A 21,700-nucleotide genomic window follows, 5' to 3' on the forward strand; every position below is an offset into this window, starting at 1 on the left:
GCCTGGCCAACATGGTGAAACCCCGTCTCTACTAGGTACAAAAATTAGCCGGGCGTGGTAGCGCATGCCTGTAATTCCAGCTACTCGGGAGGCTGAGGCAGGAGAATCGTTTGAACCCGGGAGGCAGAGATTGCAGTTAGCCAAGATCGCCCCACTGCACTCCAGCCTGGGCAACAGAAGGAGGCTCTGTCTCAAAAAAAAAGAAAGAGAAAAAAAAAGAAAGTTATGAGAGGGTGTGATCGCCAAGGGAGCAAGTGTAGATAGGAGAGAAATGAAGTCCAAGGACTCCACTTATCTGGACTCCAGGGGGCCTCTCAGACCGTGTACCCACCAGCCCTTGATGTATCTACTATTTCTCTTTTCCCAGTGTACAGTTGCTTCTTGGAAATGCTGTCGGCCCCTTTGGGGAAAGATTAGGAGACTACTAATGCAAATATTTGTGGTCTGGAGGGGGCCCAGCCTTCCTTTCAGTCAGTGACCTCTCGTTCTGAGGCCTAGCTTAGGCCTGGAAACTGGGTAAGGGGTTGGGATTTTCCATCGGCAGCTGCCATTACTGTCCTGTTTGCTCGTTTTTTGTTTTTGATCTTTCTTTGCTTAGCGCAGTCAAGCAGTGTGGGGGGTCTTCCGTGGCCCCTGGGAATACCGTGGTCTACTAGCCTTCACCAGAAACCCCTGTGCGCCCAGGATCCCTGGCAGCCACTCTGGCCTTGCTCCTGTTCTGACAGTCACATCAACCGAACCTCTGCTCTCTGGAATCCTATCTCCTGCTGGCCTTTCCGAGCCCAGCTCCAGTCCTATTTGCCCTCTTGCACCCTGGCCTCAGAGGACGGCCATGCCGATTGCCCACTGATGCCTAGACCCCTCACTAGTCAAAGCAGTCTCTGGTGAACCCTCCAGAAATACCGTCATCTGGCTTCTCAGATGTTGCATAATAAATCTGTGCCAGCACATCCCCCTCCCCGGGGCCTTTGGCTCCTTCTCAATGCCCTGCCACAATCGTTCTGTTATCTCCCTCTCATGTATTGCTTCCATGCTTCAAGGAGCCATCTTGGTGGGATATCAGGACTGGCCACAACATCACATTCTTTTTTTTTTGAGATGGAACCTCGCTGTGTCGCCAGGGTGGAGTGCAGTGGCGCAATCTCCGCTCACTGCAATCTCCTCCTCCTGGGGTCAAGCAATTCTCCTGCATCAGCCTCCTGAGTAGCTGGGATTACAGGTGTGTACAACCATGCCCAGGTAAATTTCTGATTTTTAATAGAGACAGAGCTTCGCCATATTGGCCAGAATAGTCTCAATCTCTTGGCCTTGTGATCCGCCCACCTCGGTTTCCCAAAGTGCTGGGATTACAGGCATAAGCCTTTTTGTTTGTTTGTTTTTGAGATGGAGTCTCACTCTGCTGACACCCAGGCTGGAGTGCAGTGCTGCCATCTCAGCTTACTGCAACCTCCACCTCCCGGGTTCAAGCAATTCTCCTGCCTCAGCCTCCCAAGTAGCTGGGATTACAGGCATGTGCCACCATGCCCAGCTAATTTTTCGTATTTTTAGTAGAGACAGGGTTTCACCATGTTGGCCAGGCTGGTCTCGATCTCCTGACCTCAGATGATCCGCCCACCTTGGCCTCCCAAAGTGCTGAGATTACAGGTGTGAGCCACTGCACCCAGCCTAGAATTCAAGACTGTTGAGCCCATCTATCCAGACGTCCCTGCCCTAGGTGGCAGTGTCCGCTCCTTCACTTCTGTGCTCCTTGACTGGAGCACAGCACTTAGCACAGCCGTTCATCTGCCGTGATTCAAACTCCACAGTTCTCATCAGGTTCTAGGCCTTTATCAGCACAATGTGACCTGTCTTTAAGCACGTCCCTGGAAGCCCCTCCTGATTTTCACCTTGGGCCATAAGTTGATAAATGTCTGTCCTGAGGCCTGTTGTTTTCTTCCTTCAGCCCATTGATGCCACTCGATCAATTAACTCCACTTTCTTTATAATTACCACTGCCCATGTATTTCATGGGTCAGGAATTTGGGCACTGCTCTGCTAGGAGATTCTGTTGCTCCCTGTGGCACTGACTGAGGCCATTTGATGGTATTCAGCTGGCATATGGGCTGCACTAAAGGTTCCAAGTCACTTCACTCACATCTCAGCATCTCAGCAGATGAGTCCGGCATCGCAGCAGGGATGGCTGGTGATAGAGTTTGAGTATTTGTCTCCGCCCAAATCACCTGTTAAATTGTAATCCCCAATGCTAGACGTGGGGCCTGGTGGGAAGTGTTTGGATTATGGGGGCCTCATGGCTTGGCGCCGTCTTTGTGATTGCGAGTTCTTGGGAGATCTGTTTGTTTAAAAATGAGTGGCTGCTTCACCCCCCACTTTGTTGCTCAGGCTTTCACCATGTGAAGTGACCCCTGACACTTCGCCTTCCACCATAAGTCAAAGCTCCCTGAGGCCTCCCCAGAAGCAGATGCAGCCATGCTTCCTGTACAGCCTGCAGAACCAATTCAACGTCTTGGCTTTATAAATTCCCCAGTCTCAGGTATTTCTTCATAGCAGTGCAAGAATGGCCTAATATGGCTGGGTTCAAGTGGGACTTGTCAACTAGAGCACCCACACATGGATTTCCTAGCATGTGGTCTCAGTAGTCAACTTTTTTTTTTTTCCTGCTTGCTGGGAGGAGGAGGAGGGAGAAGCTACGGGCTTCATTAGGAAAGGTGAGTTTGTGACTCTGCCACTAAGTGGCAGCTCCAGCTTACCCCGCCAGCTCCCTCCCACAGGCCACGGCTGGGCATGGAGAACTGGTGACTTCAGAGGCCCGGAGAGAAGAGACAGGGGAGAGCGAGGGGCAGCCCTGCCTAAGGTTTGGGGGTGACAGCAGAGGACGGCCAAGGAGTGCAGGGCCAGCTTGCCCTGCCCTGTCTAAGAGAGTCTTACTGAATGTAGAGGTTGAATTGTGCTCCCCGAGAGACATGTTGAAGTATTTTTTTTTTGAGATGAAGTCTCACACTGTCTCCCAGTGTGCAGTGGGGCGATCTCAGCTTGCTGCAGCCTCTACCTCCCGGGTTCAAGTGATTCTCTTGCCTCAGCCTCCCAAGTAGCTGGGACTACAGGCGTGCGCCACCATGCCTGGCTAATTTTTGTTTTGTTTTTTTTTTTTTTGAGACAGAGTCTTGCTCTGTCGCCCAGGCTGGAGTGCCGTGGCACGATCTCTGCTCACTGAGAGCTCCGCCTCCTGGGTTCACGCCATTCTCCTGCCTCAGCCTCCCAAGTAGCTGGGACTACAGGCGCCCACCACCACGCCTGGCTAATTTTTTGTATTTTTAGTAGAGACGGGGTTTCACCATGTTAGCCAGGATGGTCTCGATCTCCTGACCTCGTGATCCACCCGCCTCGGCCTCCCAAAGTGCTGGAATTACAGGCGTGAGCCACCGCGCCCAGCCTAATTTTTGTATTTTTAGTAGAGACGGGGGTTTCACGTGTTAGCCAGGATGGTCTCAATCTCCTCACCTCGTGATCCACCCGCCTCAGCCTCCCAAAGTGCTAGGATTACAGGCGTGAGCCACCGCACCCGGCCGTGTTCAAGTATTAACCTCTCCCTCCCCCCACCACTCTTCCATTCCTGTGAATGTGACCTGAATATGGAAACAGGGTCTTTGCAAATGTAATCAGGTCCTTTTAACTCAAGATAAAATCATCTTGGATTTAGGGTGGGCCCTTTGTCCAATGGCTGGTGTCCTTATAAGATGCCTAGGAAACACACACAAGAGGGCCATAGGAAGATGGAGGCAAAGATGGCAGTGGTGAGGCTACAAGCCAAGGGATGCCTGTGGCCATTGGACGCCGGAGGAAGTGAGGGAGGATTCTTCCCTAGAACCTTCAGAGGGAGCACAGCCCTGCCAACACCTTGGTGTTGGACATCTCGCCTCCATAACTGGGAGGAAATCAATTTCTGTTGTCTTAAGCCACCCAGTTTATGTTATTTTGTTACAGCAGCCTGGGAAAAGGAATACACTGAATAAGAACCCAAGTGAGCTTATTAGAAAGAATATTGAGGCTTGGCACAGTGGCTCACACCTGTAATCTCAGCACTTTGGGAGGCTGAGGTGGGTGGATTGTTTCAGTCCAGGAGTTCGAGACCAGACTGGGCAACATGATGAAACCCCGTCTCTACCAAAAATACAAAAATTGGCCGGATATGGTGATGCACACCTGTAATCCCAGCTACTTGGGAGGCTGAGGCAAAAGAATCCCTTGAACCCAGGAGGTGGAGATGGCAGTGGGCCGAGATCGAGCCATTGCACTCCAGCCTGGGAGACAGAACAAGACTCTGTCTCAAAAAAAAGAATGTTAAACCTCCTCAAGAGGAGGTAAGCGATTTTAAACACTCTGAAGCCACGCAGGGGTAACCCTTTTACAAGCCAAGAGGAGCAGAAGGAAAAATTGAAGTCACTTGTTTTTTTGTTTTTTTTTTTTTTTTTGAGATGGAGTCTCGCTCTGTTGCCCAGGCTGGAGTGCAATGGTGCGATCTTGGCTCACTGCAAGCTCCGCCTCCCGGGTTCACACCATTCTCCTGCCTCAGCCTTCCGAGTAGCTGGGACTACAGGCACCCACCACCACGCCCGGCTACTTTTTGTATTTTTAGTAGAGACAGGGTTTCACCATGTTGGCCAGGATGGTCTCGATCTCTTGACCTCGTGATCTGCCCGCCTCGGCCTCCCAAAGTGCTGGAATTACAGGCATAAGCCACTGTGCCCGGCCGCAATTTTTCTTTTTTAGTGGTTAAAAAATACTTTCAAATGTACACACAGTAAAATTCACTTCTTTTGGTATATAGTTCAAATGCATAGAGTCCTATCACCGTGACCACCGTCAAGACAGGGAACATCCCGTCACTCCCAGAACTCCCCGTGCTGCCCCTGGCAACCACTGCTCTGTTCTCCCATTGCTTTTCCAGTGAGTCCTGGAAGTGGAATCGTGTGAGTCCAGGTGCTTTCGCTGAGCATTGTGATTTGAGGTTCACCCACATTGTTGTATGGTTCCTTTTCATTGCTGAGAAGTGTTCCACTGTCTGGATGGACTGTGGTCTATTTATCTATTCACCAGGTAAAGGATGTGGGCGATTTCCAGGTTTCAACGATTATGAATAAGCTCCTGTAACATTCACTCACAGGTGTTTGTGTGAATGGAAGTTTTCACTTCTCCTGGGTGAATACCTGGGAGTGGGGTTTCTGGGTCCCAATCAGGTTTCTAGTGGTCTGTAAGTCAGACTTGCTAAGAGGTGTCATTGGGGAGACGCACACAGGCAAGGTCAGCTCTCAGGGTCCTTTCTGCAATGCGGGGATGTCGAGGTCACCTGACAGAGGGGCAAATGCCAGCTGGTCGCCCAACCTGCTCTTGTCCATTCCTTTTCCCTCAGAAGCTAATAGAGGAAAGTAAACCTGTTGTTTCACTCTCATTTCCTTTTATCTTCATTAATATTAGGAAATGCCAAGATTAGTGAAAGAATGAAAAGATGAGTCAAGGCCGGGTGCGGTGGCTCACGCCTGTAATCCCAGCATTTTGGGAGGCCGAGGCGGGCAGATCACGAGGTCAAGAGATCGAGACCATCCTGGCCAACATGGTGAAACCCTGTCTCTACTAAAAATACAAAAAGTAGCTGGGCGTGGTGGCGGGTGCCTGTAGTCCCAGCTATTCGGGAGGCTGAGGCAGGAGAATGGTGTGAACCCAGGAGGCGGAGCTTGCAGTGAGCCAAGATCGCACCATTGCACTCCAGCCTGGGCAACAGAGCGAGACTCCGTCTCACCAAAAAAAAAAAAAAAAGATGAATCAAAACAGCCTAGAAAAGGCTTCAGTGATCCTCAAACTGGATGATCGAATCCCGAATAATGGGGAATCAACAGTAATGGCCTAGTGAGACTTTTAAAAAGTCTTCTTTCTTTTTTTAAGAGATGAGGTCTTACTATGTTGCCCAGGCTAGTCTCAAACTCCCAGGCTCAACCAGTCCTCCTACCTTGGCTTCCTAAAGTGCTGAGATTACAGGTGTGAGCCACTCAGCCCAGCCCAAAATCCGTATTATATCCTATTTGTTTGCTTTGCATGGAAGATTATACTTACTTCCATCCCGCCCTTAACATAACTGCAGAGAGAATTTTTTTCTTTTTTTTTTTTTTTTTTGAGACAAGATTTCGCTCTGCTGTCACCCAGGCTGGAGTGCAGTGGTGCGATCTCGGCTCACTGCAGGATCCGCCTCCCGGGTTCATGCCATTCTCCTGCCTCAGCCTCCTGAGTAGCTGGGACTACAGGCCCCCACCATCACCCCCGGCTAATTTATTTTTGTATTTTTAGTAGAGACGGGTTTTCACCATGTTAGCCAGGATGGTCTCGATCTCCTGACCTCGTGATCCACCTGCCTCGGCCTCCCAAAGTGCTGGGATTACAGGCGTGAGCCACCGCGCCCGGCCCAGCAGAGGGAATTTCTAAAGGCAAAGACTCTGCTCCTGAATTAGGCGAAGGCGTGGCAGCTTCACCTCTTACTGCCTGGGGTCAGGCAGTTCTCTGCAGAGCAATTCTCTAGGAGGTGTCTTAGCTTGACTTGCCCCAAAATAGATGGGGAGCCCCATCTGCCCCATCTAATTACACTGACCCCTACTTCTGCCTAAATGCAGCCCTGGCCAAGCTCAGGCTGAGAAGTCCCAGGATCTACAGTCAGCAAGCAAAAGAAAACCAGGAGAGCCAACAGTGTCATTGCAGTCCAAGTCCAAGTTCAAAGGCAGGAGAAGACCAGTATCCCAGCTCAGCTCACATTCAGGCAGACAGAGTGAATTCTATCTTACTTTTTCTTTTTCTTTTCTTTCCTTTTCTTTTTTTTTTTTTTTTGAGATGGAGTCTTGCTCTTTCACCCAGGCTGGAGTACAGTGGTGCAATCTGGGCTCACTGCAACCTCCGCCTCCTGGGTTCAAGCAATTCTCCCTGCCTCAGCCTCCTGAGTAGCTGGAATTACAGGTGCCTGCCACCACGCCCAGCTGATTTTTGCATTTTTAGTAGACACGAAGTTTCACCATGTTGGCCAGGCTGGTCTTGAACTCCTGACCTCAGGTGATCCACCTGCCTTGGCCTCCCAAAATTCTGGGATTACAGGAGTGAGCCACCGCACCCAGCCTTTTTTTTTTTTTTTTTTAAAGAGACAGGCTCTTGCCCTGTTATCCAGGCTAGAGTGCAGTGGTGTGAACATGGCTCACTGTAGCCTCGATATCCCGGGCTCAAATGATCCTCTTGCCTCAGCCTCCTGAGTAGCTGGGACTACAAGTGTGCCACGTCTCGCTAATTTTTTTTTTTTTAATGTTTTTGTAGAGATGAGGTCTCGCCATGTTGCCCAGGCTGGTCTGGAACTCCTGGATTCAAGCGATCCTCCTGCCTCAGCCTCCTGCGTAGTCGGGACTACTGGCATGCGTCACCACACTCGGCTTACTCTGTCTTTTGTTCTCATCAGGCTTTCGATGGATTGGACGAGGCACATCCACACTGGGGAGGGCCATGATTTTACTCGGTCTACTGATGCAAATGCTTATCTCTTCTGGAAACACCTTCACAGACACACCCAGAATCATGTTGAACCAAATACTGGGCACCTCGTGGCTCCAACAAGTTGATGCAAAAAATGAACCGTTGCAGAAAACGAAGAACAGTCACCAACTCCCACCCATGCAGCTGGCTCATTTGCTGGGCTGCCCTCCCCAACAGGTGGCACAGGAATCCCTGCCTTGGCAGGGAGGAGGCCTGGGGTGTGTGCAGGTGCCCATGGGAAGTTTCTTTGCCATGGGGAAAGCTAGAATGACTCCTTGCTGATCCTGCAAGGGAAGAAGCAGGAGTTTCCTGACACCAACCCCAGAGGCAGAGCCCACATCCACATTCGGGCTAGATTACCTGAGGTCAGGAGTTCAAGACCAGCCAGGCAAACATGATGAAACCCCATCTCTACTAAGAACACAAAAATTAGCCAGGCATGGTGGCATGCACCTGTAATCCCAGCTACTCAGGGGGCTGAGGCGGGAGAATCGCTTGAACCCGGGAGGCGGAGATTGCAATGAGCCAAGATCACGCCACTGCACTCCAGTCCGGGCCACAGAGCAAGACTCTGTCTCAAAAAATAATAAGACCCCCATTCCAGAGAGGGTCCTCCCCACACCCAGAAGGAAGGAACTCGGCTCAGACAGGCCAGGAGGAATCTAGCCAGACAGGCCCTGCTGGGTTCCCCACTCCATCTGCTAGCATTAGATCAGATCGTTTTTGTCCAATCCTATGTCTCCACAGCTGCCCATACTATGTTGAACCTCAGCATGAAAATGGACAATTTCCCCTGTATCTTTGGGTCTTCATTCCGAAGGCTCCTGTGACAGGTAAAACTATAATCAGATAAATGCGCACCGCTTTCTCCTATTCATCTGCCTTTTGTGAGTTGATTTTCCATGAACCTTCAGAGGGTGAAAGGGAAGTTTTCCCTTCACCTCTACACGGTAAACCTGAGTAAGTGTTCCCCCAAGTTCTGAGCCTCTCTAGCAAGTGAATTGAACCCAAAGAGAGGGCTGTGGGAACCCCAATTTACGGCTGGTTGGTCAGAAGCAAACACAAAATAGGCTAGGCACGGTGTCTTACTCCTGTAATCCCAGCACTTTGGGAGGCTGAGGTGGGTGGATCCCTTGAGGTCAGGAGTTCAAGACCAGCCTGGCCAACATGGTGAAACACTATCTCTACTAAAAATACAAAAATTGGTGGAGCATGGTGGTGCATGCCTGTAGTCCCAGCTACTGGGGAGGCTGAGGCAGAAGATTCGCTTGAACCTGGGAGGTGGAGGCTGCAGTGAGTCAAGATCACACCATTGCACTCCAGCCTGGGCAACACAGTGAGACCCTGGAAGAAGAAAGAAGAAGAAGAGGAAGGAGGAGGAGGAGTACGAGGAGGAGGAGAAGGAGAAGAAGGAGGAGGAGGAGTACGAGGAGGAGGAGAAGGAGAAGGAGGAGAAGGAGAAGAAGGAGAAGGAGAAACTCAAAATAACCTGGGCTTGGGATCAGCTTTGGGAGTGGGGCTCAGGTCTTGTGGGACCAAGTCCTCAACCTGTGGGACCTGAGGACATCTCCAGGTAGACAGTGTTGGGACTGAGTGGAAGCAGAGGACCCCCGGCTGGTGTCTACTACAGAACTGACTCTGCAGGAAGTCCGTGCAGGAGTCTCCCCTGCCTGCAGAGGCTGCACTTGGATGGTGCCCGTGCCCCTGGTGGAAGAGGGAGGAGGCATGAGGAGGAAAGGAGACCCTTGGGTGACCATGGCCAAGGGTGTGAGGGGCAGGTGTGTCCCCCAGCTCACTCTGGAGACTTTCCTGGGCTTTCTACCACAGCTAAAGTAAAACAACCATGAACTGGGTGGCTTAAAACAACAGACTTTCTTCTCTCACAATTCCAGAGGCCAGAAGTCTAAAATGAAGGAGTCACATCAAGAAAGGGATCCTTCCTCACCTCTTCTAGCTTCTGGTGGTTCCTGGCTGTTATGAACCGAGTGTATGTGTCCCCACAAAATTCATCTGTTGAAACCCTAACCCCCAGTTAGGCATGGTATTAGGAGGTGAGATCTTTGGGAGGTAACTAGGGTTAGATGAGGTCGTGGAGGTAGAGCCCCCTGATGCCATGATAGGATGAGTGTCCTTATAAGAAGAGATGGGGGACGCCGGGTGCGGTGGCTCATGTCTGTAATCCCAGCACTTTGAGAGGCCGAGGTGTGGGCGGAGGATTGTCCAGGTGCCGAGGCAAGAGACTGAAGGCACAAACTGTTTCAGTATAATAAAAAAAAATAGAATAAGAATAATTATAATACAAATTAGATATAGAGATGATCATGGATGTTATCAATCATTAGTATAAGCATTATTAATCATTAGCTTTTAATGTTATTCTTTGTAGTATTACTAATATAACCAAGGAATAACTGGCGGGTATAGGGTCAGGTGCTGAAGGGACATTGTGAGAAGTGACCTAGAAGGCAAGAGGTGAGCCCTCTGTCACGCCCGCATAAGGGCCGCTTGAGGGCTCCTTGGTCAAGCGGTAATGCCAGTGCCTGGGAAGGCACTCGTTCCTTAGCAGACCGTGAAAGGGAGTCTCCCTTTCCTTGGAGGAGTCAGTGAACACTCTGCTTCACCACCTTCTTGTGGGAGGTTGGATATTGTCCAGGACTGCCCGCAGTCATCCGGAGGCCTAAACCCCTCCCTGTGGTGCTGTGCTTCAATGCTCACGCTCCTTGTCCACTTGCATGGTCCTCCCGTACTCCTGGTTCCTCTTTGAAGTTCTTAGAAGATAGCGGTAGAAGAAATAGTGAAAGTCTTAAATTCTTTGATCTTTCTGATAAGTGCATAGAAGAAAACGCTGACGTATGCTGCCTTCCCTCTCTGCTTCGGCTGCCTATAAGGGAAAGGACCCCCGTCCTACGATCACGTGACTTGCTTGACCTTATCAATCACTTGGACGACTCACCCTCCTTACCCTGCCCCCCTTGTCTTGTATGCAATAAATATCAGTGCGCCCAGCCATTTGGGGTCACTACCGGTCTCCATGTCTTGGTAGTAGTGGTCCCCCCAGGCCCAGCTGTTTTCTCTTTATCTCTTTGTCTTGTGTGTTTATTTCTTACGATCTCTCATCTCCGCACACAGGGAGAACACCCGCCAAGCCCTGTAGGGCTGGACCCTACATCTGGTGGATCACTTGAGGTCAGGGATCGAGACCAGCCTGGCCAACATGGCGAAACTCCATCTCTACTAAAAATGCAAAAATGAGCCGGGCATGGTGGGGGGGTGCCTGTAATCCCAGCTACTCAGGAGGCTGAGGCAGGAGAATCATTTGAACTCAGGAAGCAGAGGCTGCAGTAAACTGAGATCACGCCACTGCACTCCAGCCTATGTGGTAGAGTAAGACTCTATCTCCAAAAAAAAAAAAAAAAAAAGAGACAGGGGACATCATCAATCTCTCTGCCTCTCTCTCTTCACCCCCCTCTGCCATGTGAGGTCCAAAGTAAGAAGGCAGCCATGCTTAAAACCAGGAAGAGGCCCTCACCAGATTGAACCGAACCTTCCAGCACCTTGATCTCAGACTTCCCAGTACCTTGATCTCAGACTTCCCAGTCTCCAGAACTGTGAGAAACAAATGTCTGTTGTTTGAGCCTCCCAGTCTACCACATCTTCTTTAGCAGCCACAGCAGACGAAGACTCCTGCGATCATTGCCATTGCCGGGCTTGTGGGAGCGTCGCTCTGACCTCTGCTTCCGTCTTCACATGGCTATTGTCCCTCTGGGGCAGTGTCTCTGTGTCCAAGTGTTCCTCTTCTAAGGATGCCAGTCATTGGATGAGGGTGTGTGTGGGCGGCAAGCCACCCAGGTGCCAAGGCAAGAGACCGAGGGCATGAGCTGTTCTAGTGTGATAAAACATATAAAATAATAAGAGTTATACTAGATATAGATCATAGATATGATTATATGTGAATATCATTAATCATTAGTTTGTAGCAATTACTCTTTATTCCAATATTATAATAATCCCCGCTCTACCATCATAACCTAGGAAAAACCAGGCCATACAGAGATAGGAGCTGAAGGGGCACAGTGAGAAGTGACCAGAAGACAAGAGTGTGAGCCCTCTGTCACGCCCGGACAGGGCCACCAGAGGGCTCCTTGGTCTAGCGGTAACGCCAGCGTCTGGGAAGACGCCCGTTGCCAAGCGGACCGTGGTCTAGCGGTAGCATCAGTGCCAAGGAACAACACCCACTACTTAGCAGACTGGGAAAGGGAGTCTCCCTTGGCCCGGGGTAGTTTAGAGAAGACTCTGCTCCACACCTCTTGTGGAGGGCCTGACTGATCGCCCGCAGTTATCCGGAGGCCTAACCATCTCCCTGTGATGCTGTGCTTCAGCGGTCACGCTCCTGTTTCACTTTCATGTTCCACTCTACACCTGGCTCCGCCCTCTAGATAGCAGTAGCAAAAGTAGTGAAAGTATTAAAGTCTTTGATCTTTCTGAAAAGAGCATAGAAGAAATAATGACGTAAGCTGTCCTCTCTCTCTCCGCCTCGGCTACCTAACAGGGAAGGGCCCCCTGTCCGGTGGACACGTGACTCACGTGACCTTATCAATCATTGGAGATGACTCACACTCTTTACCCTGCCCCTTTTGCTTTGTATCCAATAAATAACAGTGCAGCCAGGCATTCGGGGCCACTACCGGTCTCTGCGTCTTGGTGGTAGTGGTCCCCCAGGCCCAGCTGTCTTTTTTTTATCTCTTTGTCTTGTGTCTTTATTTCTACAATCTCTCATCTCCTCACACGGGGAGAAAAACCCACAGACCCTGTAAGGCTGGTCCCTACAGGTGTGACCTCATCTGAACTTGATTACAACTGCAAAGACCCTATTTCCAAATAACATCACATTCACGGGTACCAGGTAGCCATGAATTTCTTGGGGGCGCTTCCCAACTCAGAGCACCTGCCGTTCCCTAGGCCTCCTCCCTGGCCCAGCCTCCCCCACCCACCCTCACCCGCTCTCTTTAAGCTCCACAAACCTGGAGCCACCTTCCCAGACCCGCTGTGCTTGATCATGGTTCTGCATGTGAGCTGCCCTCCTCCCCATCACCTGCCAGCTCTCTCCCAGCCTGCGATGGCAACTGGAGCCATTTTTACCCATACACAGTTTCAAAGCATACTGAATGCAGTTAAAATTCTCCAGATACTTCCCTTCAGGTCCACATCCCTCTGTAAGTGCTCATCTTAGAAACCCTGGGTAGAGTCTGAGTTTGGTTTTGTTTTGTTGGTTTTTTTCTTTTTTTTTTTACAGAGTCTCACTCTGACACCCAGGCTGGAGTGCAGTGGTGTGATCATGGCTCACTACAGCCTTGACCTCCTTGGCTCAAGTGATCCTCCTGCCTCAGCCTCCTAAATAGCTGGGGTTACAGGCACCTGCCACCATGCCCAGCTAATTTTTTTTTTATTATTATTATTTTTTGTAGAGATAGTGTTTCACCATGTTGGCCAGGCTGGTCTCAAACTCCTAGGCTCAAGAGATCCACCCTCCTTGGACTCCCAAAGTGCTGGGATTACAGGCGTGAGCCACCATGCCTGGCCTTGATCTTTATACCAACTAATTGGCATACACACAAGCTCATGCTATGAAATGGTATTTCACACTGTGTGCTGCTTTGCCTTGGGCTCCCTAAAACTTCATCACCCCCCAGCGGACTCTCACTGCTGTGGCCTGCAGCCCTACTCAAGGAGCTCAAGGAGGCCACTAGCCATTTGGAGAAGGAGGTAGTTGGGGCCCTGAAAGTTTACAGGACTTCCTTAAGGCCACAGCAGGTGTGTCAGAAAAGGAAGATGGCCAGCCTGCCTCCACTTCTCTTTCCAATCTCCCACTTTGCCTGAGCTAAGCTCAAGCTCAGGGCCACGCACGTCTTGGAAGGGCTTCCTACCAGCTGGTCTTGTGAGATGAGAGCTGCCCTGCATATCATGCTTGTCATCGCCAAGGACTCCAAGCTCCAGTTAGCTCAAGTCCTAGAAAATGTGCCAGCTACGTAGAGCTATGCAGGGCATGGCCCCAGGGATTCGGGATGTTATTGCCCTTGGGATGGGAAGGAGAGATGAGGGGGAGAATTGGCTGGATCTTAAAATTAAGTCGCACCCCTTCAAACACTCTACCATCTTTGCCTCTGTAGTTCAATATTAGTCTGTTCCTATCTTCTAAACTTGCAAATGAACTTGCATGGCAATAAATCTCTGCACACTCAAAGCCATGATTTCCTCAGCAGGTGGATGCAGAATGCTCAGAGACCTATAATAATCAGCCTTTGGCAACAAGCACTTTTTCTTCCGACTCATTATTGCCGCGTTTTAAGAGGAGAAGGGAGCAACTGCTCTCACAGGGCTACAGAGACACGGAAACACGCTGGGGAGGCTGCTCTGTCACCAGGAAATGGATTTAAATGGATTCCATTTTAAATGGAATCCATTTAAAATGTCTTATTTTCCCTTGCTCTGCCAAGCAAAAGCATCAGAACCCTTTGGGGAATTCACTTTACAAGGAAAGAAAATGAGGCCCCGCATCTGCGGCCTGGCCCTCCCCGCCACCTGCACCCCTTCCTCTGAGGTTCCTGGCTCTGCCGGGGCCAAGCAGGTGGCACCCGCTCCTGGTGGTGGCATTGTTGGGACCCGCTCACAAAACACAGTTGTTCTCTGCAACGGCTCATTTCCCTTTCTGAGACTTTTTGTTTGTTTGAGGCAGAGTCTTGCTCTATTGCCCAGGCTGGAGTGCAGTGGCACAATCTGGGCTCATTGCAACCTCCGCCTCCCGGGTTCAAGCAGTTCTTATGCCTCAGCCCCCCAAGTAGCTGGGATTACAGTTGTGCACCACTATGTTGGGTAATTTATGTATTTTTAGTAGAGACAGGGTTTCACTATGTTGGCCAGGCTGGTCTTGAACTCCTGCCCTCAAGCGATATGCCTGCCTCAGCCTCCCAAAGTGCTGGGATTACAGGCAGGAGAATCACTGGAACCTGGGAGGTGGAGGTTGCAGTGGGCCGGGATCATGCCACTGCACTCCAGCCTGTGTGACAGAGCGAGACTCTCTCTCAAAAAAAAAAAAAAAAAAAAAAAAAAAAAAATTTCCTCTTCCTCCAAGGTTTAAAAATCATATAAATGTACCTTCCTCTCAATTATGCCGTGAACCTAAAACTGTTTCCTCAAAATAGTCTTTTTTAAAAAATCAAGAATACAATAGGCATGGTCTAGAAGAAAAATGTACAAGTTGCGGGCAGGAGACACCGAGCAAATCATTTCATATCTGGAGGCCCTCATTTATTGCTCCACAAGGTTAAGAGTTCAACTCACACCGGGGTCTATGAGCTAACCTTTCACCAGGGCATTCTGTTCAAACCTTGGGCCTCACTTCGTAAAAGTCCAGGAAATTACTCTCCCTTTCTGTTTAGACTCGGCCTCATGCCACGGCCTCCTAGGCAGGTGCACTGCTGCTCCACTGGTGCTCAACACATTTTTGCTAGAGGAATGGATGACCCCAGAAAACACATACAAGCTGGGCACAGTGGCATGTGCCCGTAATCCCAGCTACTTGGGAGGCTGAGGTGGGGGGATCGCTCAACGCCAGCAGTCCGAGGCTGCAGTGGGCTGGGATCGCACCTATAAATAGCCCCTGCACTCCAACCTGGGCAATGTAGCAAGACCCTGTCTCTAAAAATTAAAAAAAAGAGAGAAAATAATAACAATAAACATACTAATGACTATGGCTGGGCACGGTGAAACCCCGTCTCTACTAAAAATACCAAAAATTAGCCAGGTGTGGTGGCAGGTGCCTGTAGTCCCAGCTACTCTGGAGGCTGAAGCAGGAGAATGGCGTGAACCCAGGAGGCAGAACTTGGAGTGAGCCGAGATTGCGCCACTGCACTCTAGCCTGGGCAACAGAGCGAGACTCCCATCCCAGCACTTTGGGAGGCCAAGGCGGGCAGATCACCAGCTCAGGAGGTCGAGACCATCCTGGTTAACACGGTGAAACCCCGTCTCTACTAAAAAATACAAAAAATCAGCTGTGCGTGGTGGCGGGCGCCTGTAGTCCCAGCTACTCGGGAGGCTGAGGCAGGAGAATGGCATGAACCTGGGAGGCGGAGCTTGTAGTGAGCCGAGATCGCCTCACTGCACTCCAGCCTGGGTGACAGAACAAGACTCCCTCTCAAAAAAAAAAAAAAAAAGAAAAAGATGTGTTGGGTGAATGAATGTGCCTGCTGCCAGGTTCTGTTGGAGGGTGCTTTTTTTTTTTTTTTTTTGAGTCGCAGTCTGTCTCTGTTGCCCAGGCTGGAGGGAGGGCGCATTCTGAGGGTGTGTTATCAGGGCCGTGCCTGCAGGATGCAAGGGACAGCCACCAGCAGGATGGCAATGCAGGCTCCCCATAGCCCCCTCAGGAAGGCTGGAAGCAGGGATGTCCTTGAGTTGACCGGACATGGGTTACAGGGAGCTCCTGGGAAGGGCAGCTCTCACCAGCCAAGGGCAATTCTCAGAGGGGCTGATGGCCGCTGACCTTCCCACCAGCTGGGGAATGAGACTGTCACACTGAAGGGAGGGATCTTGGCCGCACAGTGGCAATCCCTGCCCATTCAAACCCAGTGTGCGAGGGAGAGGGCTCCTGCCCGTCAGACCATGGCTTCCACTGCTTTGGAGGCATGAGGGCAGGATGGGGAAGACAGGGAAAAGGCGATGAGGGAGTGCCATGCACATGAAGCACCAAGGAGGCCGGGCTGAGCTGAACAGGGCCCGAATGATGGTGGTGACTGTTAATCCACCAGCACCTTCCATGAGCAGAGGGTCCTCATGTCCGTTTCACAAATTGGGAAACTAACAGAGCCGTCAAGCGGCATTCCCAAGAACGCAAGTAGCAATGCCGGATGGAGGGCAATGCGGGATGGAAGGCGATGCCGGATGGAGAGTAGTAATTCCTGTGGTAGTAATTCCTCTAGCAGATGTTTTGACAAGTTACTGAATAAATACGACAGCACAGTCTGAGTCGACCTTTTTTTTTTTTTTGAGAATGGAGCCTCACTTTTGTCACCCAGGCTGGAGTGCAATGGTGCGATCTCAGCTCACTGCAACCTCCACCTCCCGGATTCAAGCGATTCTCCTGCCACAGCCTCCCTAGTAGCTGGGATTACAGGTTCCAGCCACCACGCCCGACTAATTTTTGTATTTTTAGCAGAGACAGGGTTTTGCTGTGGCGGCCAGGCTGGTCTTGAACTCCTGACCTCCGGTGATCCGCCTGCCTGGGCCTCCCAACGTGCTGGGATTACAGGCGTGAGCCACCGCGCCCCGCCTGGAAATGAAAGTTTCACAGAGGTCATCAAATTAAAATGAAGTTATTAGGGTGGGCCTTAATCCAGTGTGACTGGTGTCCTTACAAAAAGGGGAAATTTTGACACAGAGACACATGCACAGAGGAAAGATGATGTGAAAACACAGAGAGAGGCCAGGTGCAGCGGCTCACGCTTGTAATCACAGCACTTAGGGAGGCCGAGGAAGGCAGATCACCTGAGATCAGGAGTTAGAGACCAGACTGGCCAACATGGTGGAACCCCATCTCTACTAAAAATACAAAAAAAAAAAAAAAAATTAGCCGGGCATGGTGGCAGGTGCCTGTAATCCCAGCTACTCAGGAGGCTGAGGCATGAGACTCCATTGAACCCGGGAGGCAGAGGTTGCAGTGAGCCAAGATCACACACCACTGCACTCCAGCCTGGGCAACAGAGCAAGACTCTGTCTCAAAAAAAAAACCCACAAAAAAAAAGAATTGTACCAGCTTCTGAGAATCACCAAAGGTAGCAGAGGAGGGCCAAGTCAAAGCCACAGAGCGTAGAAGCCTCAGATGAAGTTCAAAGCCATACAGTCGTAAGGAATGCTAGGAGTCGGTAACACAGCAAGTTAATATCTTTGGGTAGACATGTGCAACTACAGCTGTGGAATAAATTTCCTCCTGAGAGTGAAACTCTACAGTGCACACCACCTACAGTGCATTGAAGCAGACATTATGCAAACACTCAAGAAAAAGGGCACTTGGTCTCGGACCAGCGAAGCCCGTGAGCCCTCGGTCTGATAGTCTCAATGTATCTGTAGGAAGAGTAGGTCAGTGGCTGGTCAACATCAGATAAAACGGTCAACAAAGCCAGCTCTGGCTGTGCCCACAGCTCATGGCAACTCACTTCCTCCAGCTGCTCGGGCCAACACCCATGGGTCATCCCTGACTCCTCCCACTCTCACAACACCCAGCAGCAAATCCTGTTGGCTCCACTCCAAAATGGATTCTGGGCCCGGCGCTGTGGTTCACCCCTGCAATCCCAGTACTTCGAGGGGCCGAGGAGGGTGGATCACTTGAGGTCAGGAGTTTGAAGCCAGCCTGGCCAACATGATGAAACCCCGTCTCTACTAAAAATACAAAAAATTAGTCGGGTGTGGTGGTGGGCACCTGTAATCCCAGCTACTCGGGAGGCTGAGGCAGGAGAATGGCTTGAACCCGGGAGGCGGAGGTTTCAGTGAGCCGAGATCGTGCCATTGCACTCCACCCTGGGCAACAAGAGCGAACTCTGATTCAATAAATAAATAACGACATCATTTCTATTTGATGTTCTCTCTGGATGTGTATATGCAAATTTCCCTTTTTCCTAAGGACATCTGTCATATTGGAATATCGCTCAGCCTGATATCTTGATTTTAACTTGTTCACCTCTGAGAAGAACCTATCTCCAAATAAGATGACATTCTGAGATAGTAGGAGTTGAAACTTCAACATGTGAATTTGGTGGGGAGAACAAGTCACAATTCAATCCATTACAGTCCTACCCAATTGTGAGCTAACAATGGGTGTTATTTGAAGCTACTGAATTTGGTGTAATGGTGTGTGCCTGTAGTCCCAGCTACTCAGGAGGCTGAGGCAAGAGGATGGCTTGAGCCCAGGAGTTCAAGGCTGCAGTGAGCTATGACTGCTCCACGTCACCCTAGCCTGGGTGATCTTGTCTCAAAAATAAAAACCCACCACCAACAACAACAACAAAAAACAGCCGGGTGCTGTGGCTCATGCCTGTAATCCCAGCAATTTGGACGCCAAGGTGGGCAGATCATGAGGTCAGGGGTTCAAGACCAGCCTGGACAACATGGTGAAACCCCGTCTCTACTGAAAAATACAAAAGGCCAGGCGCAGTGGCTCATGCCTGTAATCCCAGCACTTTGGGAGGCCGAGGCGGGCAGATCACGAGGTCAGGAGATCGAGACCATCCTGGCTAACATGGTGAAACCCCATCTCTACTAAAAATATAAAAAATTAGCCAGGCATGGTGGCGGGCGCCTGTAATCCCAGCTACCTCAGAGGCTGAGGCAGGAGAATCACTTCAAAACCGGAAGGCGGAGGTTGCAGTGGGCCGAGATTGCACTACTGCACTCCAGCCTGGGCAACAAGAGTGAAACTCTGTCTCAAAAAAAAAAAAAAAAAAAAAAAAAAGGCCAGGCGCGGTGGCTTATGCCCCTAATCCCAGCACTTTGGGAGACCAAGGCGGGCAGATCATCTAAGGTCGGGAGTTCGAGATCAGCCTGGCTAACATGGTGAAATCCCAGCTATACAAAATTAGCTGGATGTGGTGGCACATGCCTGTCATCCCAGCTACTCAGGAGGCTGAGGCAGGAGAATCGCTTGAACCCAGGAGGCAGAGGTTGCAGTGAGCCAAGATCACACGCCATTGCACTCTAGCCTGGGCAACAGAGCAAGACTCCATCTCAACAACAACAACAACAAAAGAATTGTACCAGCTTCTGAGAATCACCAAAGGTAGCAGAGGAGGGCCAAGTCAAAGCCACAGAGCGTAGAAGCCTCAGATGAAGTTCAAAGCCATACAGTCGTAAGGAATGCTAGGAGTTGGTAACACAGCAAGTTAATATCTTTGGGTAGACATGTGCAGCTATAGCTGTGGAATAAATTTCCTCCTGAGAGTGAAACTCTACAGTGCACACCACCTACAGTGCATTGAAGCAGACATTATGCAAACACTTCAAGAAAAAGGGCACTTGGTCTCGGACCAGCGAAGCCCGTGAGCCCTCGGTCTGATAGTCTCAATGTATCTGTAGGAAGAGTAGGTCAGTGGCTGGTCAACATCAGATAAAACGGTCAACAAAGCCAGCTCTGGCTGTGCCCACAGCTCATGGCAACTCACTTCCTCCAGCTGCTCGGGCCAACACCCATGGGTCATCCCTGACTCCTCCCATTCTCACAACACCCAGCAGCAAATCCTGTTGGCTCCACTTCAAAATGGATTCTGTGCCCCGTGCTGTGGTTCACCCCTGCAATCCCAGTACTTCGAGGGGCCGAGGAGGGTGGATCACTTGAGGTCAGGAGTTTGAAGCCAGCCTGGCCAACATGATGAAACCCCGTCTCTACTAAAAATACAAAAAATTAGTTGGGTGTGGTGGTGTGCGCCTGTAATCCCAGCTACTCGGGAGGCTGAGGCAGGAGAATGGCTTGAACCCGGGAGGCGGAGGTTGCAGTGAGCCGAGATCGTGCCATTGCACTCCACCCTGGGCAACGAGAGCGAAACTCTGGCTCAAAAAAAAAAAAAAAAAAAAAGAGCCGGGCGCGGTGGCTCCTGCCCCTAATTCCAGCACTTTGGGAGACCAAGATGGAGGGATCACCTAAGGTAGAGAGTTCGAGATCAGCCTGGCTAACATGGTGAAACCCCGTCTCTGCTAAATATACAAAATTAGCTGGATGTGGTGGTGCATGCCTGTCATCCCAGCTACTCGGGAGGCTGAGGCAGGAGAATCACTTGAACCCGGGAGGGATAGGTTGCAGTGAGCCAGGATCGCACCACTGCACTCCAGCCTGGCAACAGAGTGAGGCTCCGTCTCAAAAAAAAAAAAAAAAAAAAAAAAAAGCTGCTAAATTTGTAGTAATTTGTTGCATAGCATAGAAAATTAATATAGCCTCCCTAAATATTATAGTTAGTACTGCCTGCTTTTAAGAGTCTCTTTAAATCTATAGATTCCCCCTGCATCTCTTTATTCTCTCTCAATTTTTTATTGAAAAATTTGGGATGGTTAGTTTGTATCTCTTCCCATAGTCTGGATTTTGCTGGTTACATTCCTGTAGTATAGGTTAACAAGTTTCTTTTTTCTTCCTGTAAATTGATCATTGCATCTAGAGTGCTAATCAGATTAAGCTTTTATGTTTTTGTTAAGACTCTTTCAAAGTACACAGCCACAATGTGTTTGTATGTGTGTGTGTATATGTGAATTTGTATTTTTTTTAAGATAAGATGCCTCATGAAACATACTGATAGTTCTGATTCAAATTCAGGAGAGAAGATGTTACTGATTCTCTTGTATTTCACATCTGTAACTCCTTTCCCTACACCAAGAATTCAGTTCTCTGGCCACGGCCACTGGGGATGATAGTATTTGAATATCATATAATTACTAATTGCTTTGTCTCATGTTCGAAAACATTCTTAGAATAAAAATTTAACATTACCACTCCATATGATCACTAAAAACAATTCCAAAACATTTTATTTTATTTTATTTTATTATTATTATTTTTGAGATGGAGTTTTGCTCTGTCACCCAGGCTGGAGTGCAATGGTACCATCTTGGCTCACTGCAACCTCTACCTCCTGGGTTCAAGTGATTCTCCTGCCCCAGCTTCCCAAGTAGCTGGGATTAGAGGCACCAACCACCACACCCAGCTAATTTTTGTATTTTAGTAGAGATGAAGTTGTGCTATGTTGGCCAGGCTGGTCTCGAACTCCTGACCTCAAGCCATCCACTGGCCTCGGCCTCCCATAGTGCTGAGATTACAGGCCTGAGCCACCATATCTGGCCGAAAAAAAAAAAAAAAAAAAAAAATTTAAAGATATGCCCACACCATTTTCTCCCCCTATTTATAGCTATACTTTGTCTATGTTGTTGGCGAATGTAACCATTACACTCCATACTCTCCCTTTTACTCCTCATCTTCTCTTGGTTCTCCATGTAAATGTATCTTTAATGTTCACACCAGGCTAATGTCAATGTGTTTTTAGTCTCTTTGGTTGTCTGAAGCTTATTTTCTAGTAATTCCTCAGGAAAGGCTTTAGGAACAATATTCTTTGGGTTCCTGCAC

The sequence above is a fragment of the Pongo abelii genome, chromosome 23 (genome assembly GCF_028885655.2).
Source record: "Pongo abelii isolate AG06213 chromosome 23, NHGRI_mPonAbe1-v2.0_pri, whole genome shotgun sequence".
Classification (NCBI taxonomy): domain Eukaryota; kingdom Metazoa; phylum Chordata; class Mammalia; order Primates; family Hominidae; genus Pongo; species Pongo abelii.